Genomic DNA, 17,325 nt, shown 5'->3' with positions numbered 1-17,325 from the left:
GTTCAATGAATAAAGTACTGACTCTGGAGCTTGGAAAACAAATTCAAATCAACCTCAGGCAGGTACTAATTATATGGTTGTGGGCAACTCTCTTAACCTTTGCCCGACCCAATTTCCCCAACTACAAAATGGGCACAATGGCTTCTCTCTGGGTGCAAGAAGTGAGGCACTATTTGAAAGTACTTAGCTTATCATAGAGCCTGGTACAAAACAGGGGCTTAATAATTACTTTTGTTTCTTTCCTTCCTTTCTTCCTTCCTGTCTGAAGCACTAGGCAATGAAGAAATACATGACAGGACATAGAGAACAGAATAGACTATGAGCAAGGAAAAGGAGGAAAAATGTGGACTAGAACTCACTTAGATTTTGTCCTATCAGGTTCTGATCTAAACCCATGGAGGCTTTATGAGCCCATTTCTGACCATGAGTTATTGAGGATCTGGAACTAAGTGATGATGTAGATTTTTCTGAAGGACTAATGAATAAGGAGAAACTAAGCAGCAACTGAGTGTTGCTTAGACAAGCTCTTAACTGTTTCCCTCGTGGCTTCTGACTCCTAGGGACTGCTGTGAGTAGAAAGAGTTTGGAAAAAGAAAAGTTGACATTTTTCCTGCACTACCCCTGTGTATCTGAACACCTAAAGTGCTTTTTCTTTGATTTTAGGTGCTGGTTCATAAGAACCAGCAAGTTCCACAAGAAGTTCAAAGAACATTTGAATGTCCCCTCACCAAGGGAGCAGCATTAACTTATGATGTAAGAAGACTCTGAAAACTGATGTGGAAAGCCAATCACACAGGGAAAGTAGAAGCTTTAAAGGTTCATCACCCCTTGTGATAGTGAAAAATGCTAGTCAGGGAGGGGAAATTCATGAGAAACTCTACAAAGAAAGAAATGGGTTCCCCAAAACAGGAGTCTAATGTCATTCCCAAACCCCATATTTTCAATATACCTTTACCCTTTCAAATTTTTCCACTTTCTCCAGGGACCTTGTCTGGGTAAAAGAAGAGTAGTCCCCACCTTATTTGTAACTTCTGTTCTTGTTCTTGAATACATTCTCAAATAAATAACCATTTTAGGAAGCAAATAGAATTCTATTGACTGATTTGATTTTGGAGGGTACAAGTTACATGGAAACTTCTGATCTACAGTATTACAAACCACAGCCCCTCAACCTTGAGGGGAACAGTCATTCTTGTCTTTTAAGAATATAACTTGATAGAGAGGCGGAGCCAAGATGGCGGTGTGAAGGCAGCATTCCCCAACAACTCTGACGCCCCAACCCCCCAAAAACAAATAAATGAGGGCTCTAGCCAAAATTTGGAGGGGCAGAACCCACAGAAAGATTGAGTGATACATTTTCCCAGTCCAAGATAACTTAGAACCTCCACAGGAAAGGTGTGCTTCACCAAGACCTGGGGTGGGAAAAAAAGCCACTGCACAGCCCAGCCCAGCTCAGTAAAGCCCAGTCCAGCCCAGCCCAGAGATCACCAGCAACAGCTTGAAGGGGAGAGGAGATAACTCTGCTGCACCTGGGTGAGTGTGGAGTGAGGAGCACCGACCACAGAACCTGCAGCGAGAATCGGGAGAAAGCATCCTGCACCCCCAGAGAAGGTAAGGGAAGTCTGCAGAGATTTCTCTGCTCTTCCTGGGGTAGGACTCTGCTGTTTGCCTACACTCAGACTCAGGGTGCAGTTTAGTCTTCCTTACTGAAATAGCTGGATCCTGCCTTATAGCTTCAGGGCAGAGGGCAATGCTGTGGTCATCTACATATCAGAGCACAGGCTGGAGAGCTTAAGACCTTGGAAAGAAGGATCTGACCATAGAGAATTATTTCAGTCCTATGGAAGAGCAAACCACATACTCTGATGATGATAAAATTGAAGCTTCTGTATCCAAAACCTCCAAGAGAAATAGAAAATGGGCTCAGACTGTGGATGAGCTCAAAAAAAGACTTTGAAAAGCAATTCAGGGAGGTGGAGGAAAAATTGGGAGGAGAAATGAGAGCAATGCAGAAAAATCATGAAAACCAAATCAAAAGCTTGTTGAAAGAAATACAAAAAATACTGAAGAAAATAATATGTTAAAAACCAGTTTAGGCCTAATGCAAAAAGCAAAACAAGGGCGGCTAGGTGGCATAGTGGATAAAGCACCTGCCCTGGAGTCAGGAGTACCTGGGTTCAAATCCGGTCTCAGACACTTAATAATTACCTAGCTGTGTGGCCTCAGGCAAGCCACTTAAGCCTGGTTGCCTTGCAAAAAACCTAAAAAAAAAATTAAAAAAAGGCAAATGAGGAGAAGAATGCCTTAAAAAGCAGAATTGGCCAGCTGGAAAAGGAGATAAAAAAAGCTCTCTGAAGAAAATAACTCCTTCAAATGCAAAATGAAACTAAAGGAAGCTGATGACTTTGCAAGAAATCAGGAAGAAATAAAACTCTTCCAAAAAAGCCAAAAATTAGAAGAAAATGTGAAATATGTCATTGGGAAAACAACTGACCTTGAAAACAGATCCAGAAGAAATAATTTGAAAATTATTGAACTATCTGAAAGCCACGACCAGGAAAAGAGCTTAAACTTCATTTTTCAAGAAATAATACAGCAAAATTGCCCTGAGATCCTAGAAACTGAGGGTAAAATAGAAATTGAGAGAATTCACTGGTCACCCCTGAAAGGGATCCCAAAAGAAAAACTTCCAGGAATATTATAACCAAATTCCAAAACTCCCAAATCAAAGAGAAAATTCTAAAAGCTGCCAGAAACAGACAATTCAACTACCGAGGCTCAATAGTCAGGATTACACAGGATCTGGCAGCATCTACATTAAGGGGTCGTAGGGATTGGAATATGATATTCCAGAAGGCAAAAGATCTTGGTTTACAACTGAGAATCAATTACCCAGCAAAACTGAACATCCTCTTTCAGGGGAAAAGATGGATTTTCAATGAAACAGGGGACTTTCAAACTTTCCTAACAAGACAACCAGAACTGAACAGAAAGTTTGATCTCCAAGTACAGGACTCTGGTGAACCATAGAGGGAGTGGAAGAGAGGGACTAACTATGAGGAACTTGATGATGTTGAACTGTTTGTATTCTTGCACGGGAAGAAGATATTGATAACTCATATGAACTTTCTCATTTATAAGAGTGGTTAGAAGGAGCATATATAGACAGGACATAGGATGGAGTGGAATATAATGGTATGATGTGGTAAAGGGAGTGAAAGGGCGATGGGGGAAAGTACTGGAAGGAAGGAAAAGGAGATGATGAAGAAGCTGAGAGGTTTCACATAAGAGTCAAAAAAAGCTTTTTTCAATGGAGGGGAGGAGGGAAGGAAAGGGGGAATGAGTGAGCCTTCATTCTCATTGGAAATGGCTCAGGGAGGAAATGGCATACACATTTAATAGGGTGAGGAAATCTGTCTTGCCCTGGAGAAGGATGGGAGGAAAGGGACGGGATGAGGGGAAATAAGGGGAGGGAAGGGGGGAATAGGTGACAGAAGAGAGGAAAAATCAAGGGAGAGGGTATTCAGAGGCAACACGCTTTTGGACAGGGCCAGGATGAAAGGAGAGAGAGAGAATAGAATAAATGAGAGTGGGGAGGAATAGAGTGGAGGTACAGTTAGTGATAGCAACTGAGGGAAAATATCGAAGCAACTTCTCTGGTAGATTTATGATAAAAAAAGGAACTCACCCCGGAGACAGATTTGGAATCTGAATACAGACTGAAGTACAATTTTTTTTCTCACTCCCTATTCTTGAGGTTTCCCATCTTCTTGGGGGGGAGAGGGTTTATGTTTATTCTTATGTTTATACTTATAACATTCAATTTACATCAATGTATGGCATGAAAACAATGTAGACACTGTCAGACAGACTGGGGGGGGGGGAATTGTAGAATTCAGAGCCTTGAAAAAAAGATGGGTACAATTTACTATTGTATATAATTGGAAAACAAATAAAATGTTTTAAAAAATTTTTTAAAAAGACTATAACTTGATAGCATAGTGTGAGTTGAGCAAATGAAACCAAAAGGAATTATATACTAGTACTCCATTCAGTAAGAATTTACTAAATGTCTATTACACTAATGCTTACCAATATTTGAAGAAAACTGCCTGAAGGATATGGGACTTTATTTTAGACTGGAAAGATGGATAGTATTAGGTAAGGCAGAGGCAGAAAAGAAAAATAAGGATCACTTAAAAGGAAGCAGTAAAAAACTACACTAGATTTGGTAATCAGAAGCTTCTTTGCCCTCCTTGTATAACCTCTGCCATATTCCCTGGGTCTGAGCTTCCTCTTTCATAAAATATTCAGATTGGTTTAAACTAACTCTGAAGTCCCTTTCTGCTCTAAATCTTAATTAAATAAAAGGGTCTTAATTAAGCAAAAATTTAAAAAGTAAAAGTATTGACCAGGATTTTGGGAGAGAACAGCTTTATTGGACCCAAAGTCCGTAGTCATATAAGAATTTCCCTGTTAATAGAAAGAGCATATCCTCTGAATTACAGCCCAGATCCTGACCCAAACTAGATTTTTATTTTAATCCATATACTCCATGGAAGCCATAACTACAAATCACACAGTTTTCACACATACGATATGAAAAGAACTGTGAACTTTTGCGTGAACCCACACACAGTGCTGCAGTCTGTCCCATGAATTTCAAATACCTGACAAAGTAACATTATTCTATGCCATGGCTAAAAATTGGGAGTATTGAGTCCAGCACATCAATAAGATGTTTAAAATAACTTGGCCTTGGGAGAAAAGAAAACACATCGATAATTGATTTAGCACCTGGAAAAGCAATTGTCTATAATTAAAACCATTAAGTCAGAAATGAAAGACATCAATGTAGCCAATGTTTTCATTCATGAGTGGTGGCAGAATGGTGAAGTAGAGAAAGTACTGGATTTAGAGCTGAGTCCTGAATCTAAGTCTTCCTTATTTGATGACTTGGGCAAGTCACTTCACCACTTTGTTCACATATAAAATAAACAAGTTTAACTATTTATCTCCATAGATTCCTTCTAGCAATAAAACTCCTGTTCAAGTATGTTCCCGATATCCCTCATATTTACAGATTCCAGGTAGCTTTTATAGGTATTGGTCATGTCAACTCATGTATTTACAAACACTATAATAAATGCATGTAAATACATTGGGTGTGTAGCTATTAATCATGGAAGATTGTTCTCTTTTAAAAAAAATTTTCATTTTATTTTATTTTTCAGCTAACAATTTTATCTTCTCTCCCTCCCATTCCATCCTCCAATTTAAAAGAACAAAATGAAAAACTTCTTATCTGTAAATTCTATGAAAAATCCATTATTCTTTCTTTTGAGTTTCTTTGTTGTTGTTCAGTCATCTAAGTCATTTCAGATTCTTTGTGATTCCTTCTAGGATTTTCTTCTTCAGCTCATTTTATAGTTGAGGAACTGGAAGCAAACAAGGTTAAGCAACTTACCTAGGGTCACACTGCTAGTAAGTATCTAGCTGGAGATTTGAATATTGAACTTCTTGACTCTAGGCCTGGCATCCTATCCATGGCACCACCTAGATGTCCCTTTGAGTGTCTGCTTGAAGACATTATGGAGTTAGATTTGCATTAATTTTTTTTGCATTAATTTTTGATACTGATTGTTATTTTCCTTTGATTTACTCATCTCTCCAGGTTTAGTTTTTAAATTGAAACTTTGCATTTCTCTGCCTCTTGGTTTGCTTTTGAATGGACTCTAGCTGGTCTCACTTTGGATTGCTCTGGGTTCTTATACTGATCTGCACCTTCCTGATTTAGACTCTTTCCTAGGAACTATTAAAGTTCAGAGCTCTGGATCTTCAGTGCCCTCTTTAGCAACCCAGAACAGAATGTCAAGGATCTCAGGTCCCTTGGACCTGAATCATCTTACTCCAAGTGATGTTGATCCTCAGGGTTTCCTAGGTGCTTACCCTTCCTTTCTCTGGAGAAAAAATAGCAGAGCAATTCACTGCTCTTATTGTCTCTTTTTTTTTAGGGTTTTTTTTTTGCAAGGCAAATGGGGTTAAGTGGCTTGCCCAAGGCCACACAGCTAGGTAATTATTAACTGTCTGAGACTGGATTTGAACCCAGGTACTCCTGATTCTAGGGCCAGTGCTTTATCCACTGCGCCACCTGGCCGCCCATCTCTTTTTTTTAAAAAAAATATTTATTGAGGCAATGAGGTTATGTGACTTGCCCAAGGTCACACAGCTGGACAATTAATTCTTAAGAGTCTGAAGCTGAATCTGAACTCAGGTCCTTCTGACTTCAGGGCCAGTGCTCTGTCCACTGAACCACCTAGCTTCCCCCCTTATGGTCTCTTGACACAAGACCTTGAGGCTACATGTATCCTGTCTCTGGTTATGCTGACAATTATTTTGATGGAAAGCTCCCCTTTTCCTGTTGTCTGTAGGCTATAAACAGATTTTTTTAATCTTGTTCTAGAGATGGAAGAAGTTTTGAAAATTTACTCATAAGATCTCTTGGTCATTATTATGTGTGGTACAGACTTCAGGATTTTGCTGAAGTAGTTGTGATGTATCTGGGCAACCTGACTCCAGTTCACATAGCTCTTTGGAGGAAGTTAAACTTGATCTACAGGTGATTCAAAGAGCAAGAAATATGGCAGGAGTAACTAGAAGGCAGTTTAATAGCACCAATGATACATATTAGAAATGTCATATGACGACAAAGGCAGATTACCCGAACTTGATCTCTAACATGATTAACAATCTCCTCCTCTGGACATTCTCAAATGTCCCTCAAAATCATAAAACTATAAGAGGAAGACATTTGTGGAAAGTTGAAGTGTAGATCTTGACAGAGTTTCACAATTTGGTCCAATCTCCCAATTTTAAAGAGGAGGAAGTAGAGGCCCAGGGAAAGGAAGAGGCTTTTTCAAAATCATGAAGATAGGCTTCTGTGGAACCTCTGTAGAGAAAGACTAATGGGCAAGAGTAGCATAAGATGAGAAGATATAAAGGTGTGATTATCAGATGAGAATTGTTAATCAGAGAAGAGGAGAAAGAAGAGCCCATATCAATGCTTTACTATAGATTTATACAGGTATCTAAATGTGTAGGAATTGGTGCCCATGTGATACACATGTGTACAAAGTGCATACCAAAGTCCAGATGCAAGAATGTTCAGTTCCTTACTCTTCCATCTGCTTGAGGCTCTCCTGTCTAGAATAGGAAATCAGCTCAACTGTAGAGTTAGGACAACACAGTCTCTGAAGCATTTATCCAGATCATCCCATTCACAATGAATTGTGTACCCACTGCTTTTCTTCAGGGCATATCCCAGGGTGGGAGGAGAGGTGTATATATCTATATCTAATCTATATCTAATCTATATCTAATCTATATCTATATCTATATCTATATCTATATATCTGTATCTGTATCTGTATCTGTATCTATATTTGTCTGGTTTATCAGTTGAGAATCCTTTTAATTGGTCAACCTAAGACAGCTTTTAGAAAGGGAATTTTTCAAAAGTATATATATGTAAGTATATGTATGTATATAAGCATGAGCTGGCTGGGTTATTTTTCTATTTCCTCTTACCCTTCTCCCTTGATTTTCTGGTATTGGCAAACAGTTAATAGCAGCCAACAGCTTCCCATCAGGCTAGAATAGTGAAGGACAATGGAAAACCAGAGCTGTTCAAATTTAACAGACTCTAAGGCCAACTATTGTTTCTTGAAGCTATATATAGTCATCTGTTGGAAAGAAAGAGAAACTAAGATTTTTTTTTGAAGTCTTAAAATACCTCCTCCTCAGAGTTCTAAGAAAACTCTAGCAATATAAAAATGAAGTCTTCTGGGATTTTCAAATAATGAAAATATTCCCCAGAGTCTTTTGGCTTGTTTCTTTTTGTTTTGTTTTGCTTTATAATTCTTGTAATATTATTGCTTTGCAGCTTCTCAATTTCATTTTAATTTTAACTGAAAAGAATCTCTTGCTCCTGGAGAAATTGGTTTTTTTTAATTATATAAATATTTGCTTTCCAATTATAGACAATTTCCAATTATATATGCTCCTGGAGAATTTGGGAAATTTTTTTCATTTTTTTCATGTGACATCTGCATTGGTCATACTAGTAAAACTCAAACACTGACATTTTTAGCAGGAAGTACCAAGTGACAATAAGTTGGGAGATAAATCTCCAAGTATTAGGTTTTCAAAAAAAAGCACTAAGTGAATTAAAACAGTGTAGGGTCACAAACTTCTGAAAAATGGCATAGGTAAAGTATAGCACATTAGCAGGGAAGACAATCCCACACAAACACTTAAGGGTCTATTGTATGCTGCACACTGTGCAAGGAGAGAAAAAGATAGGGTTTGGAGACAGACAAAGAAGAAGTAGATTTGAAGGAAATATCTATCAATCCCTTGCTCAATCTTGAATGAAGTGGCCTCCTTGCTATTGGATGGCCCAGATAAATTCTGGTGCTATATATTTTATTGAGCAAAGGATTTCATATTTAATTGTATTCAACAATTTGATGCAAAATGTTCTATGAATCCTAATTTGTGTATTGATAGGACATAGCTATCTGACTCCACTCGTCAATTCTGAGAGACCCATTTGCAACAGCTCTATAATAACTGAGTGAAAAACTTTCCTTTTATGATTTATTTTTCTCATCATGTTGAAGACTATTCCAAGAAATAATCTCCAAACTCCATGCTCAATAAACAAGTTTTCCAAACTTCTACATTCTTAGAATTATCTAAATTATTAATATGTATTTAATTACTGAAAAATATAGATTATGCATTTGGATCTATAATTAGGAAGTGATACATGAGGAAGAGTATTTTCTGCAATTCTTTGTCAGGAAAGAAATTACACCCTAACACTAACCCTAAAATACCAGTAATAATAATCCTAATCACTGACCCTAAACTCTAACCCAACCCTTCAAACACTGCCCCAAAATGTCTGTCTCCCACTCCAGATCCAAACCTAAAGCATAAAGGACTTCAACACAGAATCTAAAACTTCACCAAACCCTAATGCTACCTTAAACCCTAATCATAACACTAACCCTCACAGTCTGCTCCTAAACTTCAGATTTTTTTTCCCTTTGCCTCCCATTCCAAATTCAACTCTAATTAGCTCATACCATCTAAAGCCTAAATGACTTCATCAGGAACTATAACATTAACACTAACCCCAAATCCTATCCCTAAATCTAAGACAAAACCCCAATTCTAACAGTAACTTTAACCTCACTCTAAACCTAGTTGTTGGACTCAGTCTAGAAATCTCTGCCTTCCACTGCAAATTCAAATTTAAGCAACTCAAACCCACTAAAGCCTATAAAGACTTTGACAAGAACTCTAACATTAACCATTATCTCAAAGCCAAAACCTGTCTAACCCTAATGTTCAAACTTCCAATTTACTCCTAAACTTTAGACTCTTAGATTAGAAACTTCTAGCTCCTACTCCAAATCCAACACCAAAAAAAACCTCACTTACTGAAACCTAAATGATTTGGACTGAAATTGTAACCCTAATCCTAACCATAACCCTAAAGGCCGCCCTTCCACCTGGACTTCTGCATCTGCCTCTGACTCCACTTCATATCTCCACCTTGAACTCAAAATCCATCTGGACTTCTGGCTCCATCTGCATTTTTCAGGACCACCTAGGCTAAACTAACCTTAATTGTTTCTGACTCCACCCTTAACCTAACTTTAATTGCCTTGGATTCCAATGCCAACCATAAAAGCACTATTTTTTTTTAGTTTTTAGTTTTTAGTTTTTTCAAGGCAATGGGGTTAAGTGGCTTGCCCAAGGCCACACATCTAGGTCATTATTAAGTGTCTGAGGCCGGATTATGAACTCAGGTACTCCTGACTCCAGGGCGGGTGCTTTATCCACTGCACCACCTAGCCTCACCCCTAAAAGCACCTCTAACTAAAACAACAAATAATCATTTGGATCTCACATTAACTCAGTTTCTCAGGCTTTTCTCGAACTTCCCCACCCCCTTCAGATTAGCCAAGAACCTGAACCCAAATTTAATTGCCTAACCTAACCCTAAAAAATGACCTAAACTTAACTGCCTCTTCCCCTAAACGAATTTTAATTGCCTCTGCCTCCATTCTCACACTTGAATTTTCTTGGATTCCTAATCTAAGTTTAAATACATTTCTAACCCTAAAATCAAAAAAGCTCTCAAGTTAACCCCAGTCACCTAGTGCAACCTTAATCTTAAAATCCTTAGAGTTCAGAACAAATGCTAATAGTAACCATAACCTGAAGGTTACTCCTAAATCTAAATTCTTACCTTAACCTACCAACTTCTAATTTCTGACCCTTAACCTAGAACCTAAACCTAGAACCTAAGCAATCTTTCTAAATACTAAAGGATGTTAAAAGGAACCCTAATGATAACTTTAACCCCATTCAAAAACCCTAATTATTACCGTAATCCTAATGCTACTCATCCCAGTCTACTCCTTAGATTCCTGCTCCCAGTCCAATTCAAAGCAACTCACATTAACCCATACCTAATTGACTTCAGTTGGAACAGTAACCCCATTCTTTGGGGGTAGTCAAGAACCCTAAAGGTAATCCTAACACTAAGCCTACCGCCTCACCTTAAGTCTAACCCTACCGCCTCACCTTAAGTCTAACCCTCACCCTTCCATTCAAATATATCCCTTATAACCCTTTGGTTATAAACCTCTCACTCCTCTCCAAATCCAAATGTAAACAGCTCAATCCTTCTAAAACCTGAAGGACAAGAACCTTAACATGAAACCTAATCCCAAACCCAAATCTTAAATCTAACCCTAAAGCTCAGTCTTCCAATCCACCCATAAACTCTGGACTCTTAGACTAGGAGTCTTTGGTTCCTACTCCCAATCAAATCCTAGCTCTCACTAACCAAAATTTAAGTGACTTCAACTGGAAGAATAGCCTTAACCCTAATCCTCATCCTAAACAATCCGCCTCCACCTCATTTCCCCATATTTGCTTCTGCCCCTAACCTAACCTTAATTGCTTCTGACTAAACCCTGACCTTTATTGCCTTGAATTCCAATGATAACCTTAAATTCATTTCTCACTGTAATATCAATCATTCAGATCTCACCATAGCTCTCATTTTCCAGGCTTATCCTGAGCTTCCCCTCTTAGGTTTAGTCAAGAACCCTAACCCTTATTCACCCTTAACCCTAAAGATTGACCTTAACACTTCTACTGAAATATAACCCTTCTAATTCTGCTTAGAAATATCCACCTCTGGGGGCAGCTAGGTGGCATAGTGGATAAAGCACCGGCCCTGGAGTCAGGAGTACCTGGGTTCAAATCCGGTCTCAGACACTTAATAATTATCTAGCTGTGTGGCCTTGGGCAAGCCACTTAACCCCATTGCCTTGCAAAAACCTAAAAGAAAAAATATCCACTTCCCACTCCAAATCCAAACCAAGACTTTTCAATCCTCCTAAAGGACTTTTATTAGGAACAAAGCAGGAAACCAACCCTAATCCTATACCCAAAGTCTGATTCTAACACTAACCCTGATGCTCAACCTCAAAGTCTACCATTATATTTTGGATTCAGAAATCTCTGGTTCTTACTCCACATTCAACCCTAAGCACCTCTACCTCTACCACCTCATAGGACCATCTCCATCTCTTTCTTACTCAAAGTCCATCCCAAACTCTGGTTCAACCTGCATTTCTAATTCAAGTAAGAGTCTTTTGGCCCCTGCCCCTAACATAATTTTAACTGCCCCTGCCTCTGACCTGATCTTAATTGTTTCTGACTCCACCCTTGATGGATTTGGATTCCAATGCTAATTTTAAATGCATTTCTAACTGTAACATCAAAGCATCATCCAAATATCACAGTAACTCTAGTTTCCCAGGCTTTCTAAGCTTCACACTCTTACTCAATAATCCTAATAATAACCCGAACATTAAACCTACCTCTAACCCAAAAGGTTAAACTTTACCCTTCTACTTTAATATAACCTCTTTCCATATCTTTGCCTAGAAATCTCTTCCTCTCACTCCAAACCCAAACCTAAATTGTTCAATCTTCCTAAATCCTAAAGGACTTTGACACAAATTCTAACAGTAATCCAAATCCCAAACCCAAACTCTAAATTCAACCATAAACCTAAACCCTCTCAGTCTACCCTAACTATTGGATCTTATACTAGAAGCCTCTGATTCCTATTCTGCACCCAAACCTAAGGAGCTCATGCTAACCAAAACCTAACTGGAACAGTAAATCTAGTCCTAACAATGAATGACTGCCCCTCCACCTAGACCTCTGCATCTTCCTCTACTTCTACCTCACCTCACAGTTCTTTGTCCCCCTCCATCTCAACCTCTGGCTAGACTGCATTTGCAGGTCTTTCTAGGAGTCTGCCAAGCTTCTGCCTCTTACCTAACTTAATTTCTTCTGTTCTAACTTCATTTGACTCTTTGCCCTAACTTTATTGCTTTGTATGCCCTAAATGTATTTCTAATGTAACATAAAACCATCAGTCAAATAACACATTAACTCTAGCTTCCCAGTCTTACTCTAACTCATTCCCATTCTTAGGGATAGTCAAGAACCTTTCCTAAAGACTCTTAACTCCCTACAGTTTAACATAACACTTCCAACTCTTCCAAGAAACCCAACTCCCCACTTCAAATTCAAATCTAGGTTTTCAATCCAACTAAAGCTTTAAGGACAATGAGAAAACCCTAGCAATAACTCTAATCCCAAACCCTAATTCTAACCCTAACCCTGATACTCAGTCTCACAGTCTATCCTTAAACTTCAGACTCTTGGACTAGAAACCTCGAGCTCCTTCTCCACATATCCATCCCTAAGCAGGTCACAGTAACCAAAACGTAAGTGATGTCTATGGGAACAGTAAATATATCCTTAATCCTAAAGGACAGCCTCTTCCTCACACTTCCATTTCCACCTCTACTTCCTGCTCAATCTCCACCTCAATCTCTGATTCCACTTGCATTTCCAGGATCATTTAGGAGTCTGCCTATCCTCTGCCTCTAATTTATCTTCAATTGCCTCTAACTCCACCTTTACCCTGATCTTAATTGCCTGGGATTTCAATGCTAATTCTAAATGAATTTCTAAATGAAACATCAAATCATCATCCAGATATGACATAGCTTCCCAATCTTACCTTTTCATTCCTACTCTTAGGTATAGTCAAGGCCCTAAAAATAATTCTTTCTCTAAGCCTACTCTTAACCCTGTTCCCTTCCTGACTCTTCTAATTCTTTGCCTGGAAACCTCTGCTTCCATTCCAAATCCAACCTAAAGTCATTAATCCTTACTAAAGTCTAAAGGACTATGACAAGAACCCTAGTACAAACTCTAATTGCAAGCCCAAACCCTAAATCTAATCTTAAACCTAACCATGATGTTCAACCTCCAAATCTACCCTTAAACTTTGGATTCATTAACTAGAAGCCTAGAAGCTCTTATTCTACATCTAACCCCAAACAAAACCTAAGTGACTTGGACTGGAACTGTAAACATAATCCTAATAGTGAATGACTGCCTCTCCATCCAGATCTCTGCATCTGCCTCCTCTTTCACCTTGGACTCAAACTCCACCTCAACCTCTGACTAGAATGCAGGTCCTCCTAGGAGCCTGACTAATCTATATCCCCCCTAATCTAACCTTTATTGCCTCTGTCCCAACCTAAATTTAATTGTCTTTGATTCCATCTAACCCTGACCTTAATTGTCTGGGATTTCAAGGGTAACCCTAAATGCATTTCTAACTGTGCCTTCTAAATCATCATCCAAATCTAGCTTCCCAGTCTTACCTCACATTTCTTCTCTTAGAATTAGTCAAGAACCTTTACAGTAATCCTAAAGCTAAAATTACCTCTGGAGCAAGAGTAGGTGCTCCTAAACAAATCCTGCAGAGTACACCAAACAAAGGGTAGGAACTCTGAGGATTTTTCTCCTGACTGCAGATTCTTTAATTCCAAAATACCAAAGGAATGCTGTCTGCCATGAAGAGGAGATTTATACCATTTTATTGTGTAGGCTTGGCATCGATAGGCTACAGGGTCAAGTTTTACATAAATCAATTCATATATCCCAAATGCTTGCCACTCATCCAATCTTCATTTTAGACATTTCTCCCCTTACATGTCCTTCCAGATCTGCCCACTATCCTGAGGCATAAAACAAAGACGGCATCAGGCCAACTGAGAATTACATGAGTATCATAAGTATAAACAATGCTGTATAACTGGGGACTACACTGAGCCCATATTTGGACTTTACATCCAGCCAAGTTGTTTTGACTGTGTCTAAGGAAAATTCACATCTGGGCCAAATAGTATTTGCTTAAGCCTACCCCAACTCTAGGCTGAACTTAATCCTTCCACTCTAACACATTCTTTCCTACTCTGCCTAGAAACCTCTGCCTCCTATTCCAAATCTAAACCTAAAGGCATCAATCCAACTAAAGTCTAAAGGACTATGATAAAAACTCTAACAGTAGCCCCAATTCAAATCCACACCCTAAGTCAAAACCTAACCCAACTGCCATGCTCAAACACCCAGCCTACCCTTAAACATCAAACTCTTGGACTAAAATTCTCTGGCTCCTACTGCATATCCAACCCAAAGCAGCCTATACTACCCAAAACCTAAGTGACTTTAACTGGAATTGTAGCCCTGACCCTAACCCTAGATGACTGCCCTATACCTGGACCTCTGCATTTGTCTCACTTCCTCCTCCACCTCACAGTTCCAACTTCCCTTCAAACTTTTAACTCAACCTCAAATTATTGGTACACCTGCTTTCGAAAGCCCATTTAGGAGTCAGTTTAGTCTCTGTCCTAATCTAATCTGAATTGCCTCTGACTCCACTTTTGCCCTGATCTTAATTGCCTGGCATTAGAAAGGTAATGCAAAATGCAATTCTATCTATAACTTTAAACCATCATCCAAATCTCACATTAATTCTAGTCTACCGGGGCGCCCACGTGTGCGGCCCCGCGTGTGGCCCGGCCGGCCCCCATGTGCCCTTGACCCGGGCGCTGGTGCCTCGCCCACGGCCGCGCCAGGGCAGGGGGCGCGGAGTGGAGTGGAGCCCGGTCCCGTACCATAAGGCCCTGAGCACGCCGCGGCGGTGCCGGCTCCCGGAGGCCCCGCTCCCGGAGGCCCCGCGCCTGAAATGCAGGATGCTGCAGATAGGGCCATCGAGAAGATGAACGGCATGCTTCTCAACGACCGCAAAGTGTTTGTTGGTAGATTCAAGTTAAGGAAAGAAGGAGAAGCAGAACTGGGTGCCAAAGCAAAGGAATTCACCAATGTTTACATCAAAAACTTTGGTGATGACATGGATGATGAAAGACTGAAGGAACTTTTCAGCAAATATGGGAAAACTCTGAGTGTAAAAGTGATGACTGATGCTAGTGGAAAATCCAAAGGCTTTGGTTCTGTGAGTTTTGAGAAACATGGGGATGCCAATAAGGCAGTTGAAGAAATGAATGGAAAAGATATCAATGGAAAAATGGTGTTTGTAGGCCGGGCACAGAAAAAAGTTGAACGCCAGGCCAAGTTAAAATGGAAATTTGAGCAGCTAAAACAGGAGAGAATTAGCTGTTATCAGGGGGTGAATCTCTATATTAAGAACCTGGATGACACCATTGATGACGAAAAATTACGGAAGGAATTTTCTCCTTTTGGATCGATTACCAGTGCTAAGGTGATGCTCGAGGAAGGGCAGAGTAAAGGGTTTGGCTTTGTCTGATTCTCTTCACCTGATGAGGCGACCAAAGCTGTGACAGAAATGAATGGGCGCATAGTGGGCTCCAAACCCTTATATGTGGCACTTGCCCAACGGAAAGAAGAGAGAAAAGCCCATCTGACCAACCAGTACATGCAGCAAATCGCAGGAATGAGAGCCCTCCCTGCCAACACAATTAACCAGTTTCAACCAAGTCCTGGAGGGTACTTCATGCCAGCAGTACCCCAGGCTCAGAATAGACCTCCTTATTATGCTCCCAATCAAATAGCCCAAATAGACCTAATCCACGATGGCAACAAGGTGGAAGACCTCAAGGCTTCCAAGGAGTGCCAAATACCATTCACCAGTCTGGGCCATGCCCAACTCTTCGCCATCTGACTCCAGCCAGTAACACTCAGGCTTCTGGAGGTCTCCCTACTACACCTCAGAGAGTGGGGGTGCCCACTGCTGTGCAAAATTTATCTCCTAGACCCTCTGTAGCTTACCCCTGTACCTCGAGCTGTTCCTCCTTACAAATATGCTGCAAATGTTCGAAGTCCTCATCCAGCTATCCAGCCTTTGCAGACACCTCAGCCAGACATCCACGTGCAAGGCCAGGAGCCCTTGATGGCTTCCATGCTGGCTGCTGCTCCTCCCCAGGAACAGAAGCAGATGCTGGGAGAGCGTTTGTTCCCATTGATTCAAACCATGCACAATAATTTAGCGGGGAAGATTACAGGTATGCTGCTAGAGATTGATAATTCAGAACTGCTGCACATGCTGGAGTCTCCAGAATCCCTTCGGTCAAAAGTGGAGGAAGCTGTTGCCGTATTACAAGCTCATCATGCCAAGAAGGAAGCTGCTCGGAAAGTGGCCGTAGTTGCTGCTACCTCTTAAACCAGAAAAACTGGATACTCTGAAGTTAAATAAGCCCCTTCATTAGATGTTTTTCACTCAACATGCAGAGACTTCTTCATGGTACTACAGACTGAACAATAGATGGCAGACAAGCTGTTGCCATTCTGGATGTTTTTTCTTTGGGAAAAATCAATTTGAAAGGTCAATTCTTAAAAACCTAAGACGTTATTCAGTGGTCAAAATTTGCAGGTTTCTTGTGTGTGGCCTGGACCCTGTTAACCTTTAATTTAATTTAATTTAATTTAATTTTTCTCTTCTAAAAAAGAGCTTTTCTGACAGTATTTTTGTTTTGGTTTTATCGGGAATTGGTTTTACTTAAAGTATCCAATTTACAGAGTCTGGAAGTGTTTCTCAATAAAGAAGTAAAAACTTCAAAAAAAATTCTAGTTTACCAGTTTTACCCTATCATCCCCATACTTAGGGTTAGTCAAGTATCCTAACAGTAATCCTAACCCTTAGCCTACCTCTAACCTTAAAGGCTAACCAAAACCTTTCTATTCTAACACAGCACTTCCAACTCTTTGCCTAGAAACCTCTATTTCCCCACTCCAAATTTAAACCTAAGGTCTCTAGTCCTACCAAAGTCTAAAGGACAAGAACCCTAACACTAACCCTAATCCCAGACCCAAACCCTCCTAGGA

General features: G+C 39.9%; 1 pseudogene; it reads left to right on the top strand.

Moving 5' to 3' along the window:
• The first annotated feature begins 15,211 nt into the window (after positions 1-15,211).
• LOC141504602 (polyadenylate-binding protein 4 pseudogene) lies at positions 15,212-16,815 on the top strand (annotated as a pseudogene).
• The last annotated feature ends 510 nt before the right edge of the window (positions 16,816-17,325 follow it).

This window comes from Macrotis lagotis, chromosome 1 (assembly GCF_037893015.1).
Source record: "Macrotis lagotis isolate mMagLag1 chromosome 1, bilby.v1.9.chrom.fasta, whole genome shotgun sequence".
In the NCBI taxonomy this organism is placed as follows: domain Eukaryota; kingdom Metazoa; phylum Chordata; class Mammalia; order Peramelemorphia; family Peramelidae; genus Macrotis; species Macrotis lagotis.
Note: the sequence above shows the minus strand (reverse complement) of the source record. Positions and strands in the feature narration are given on the sequence as shown.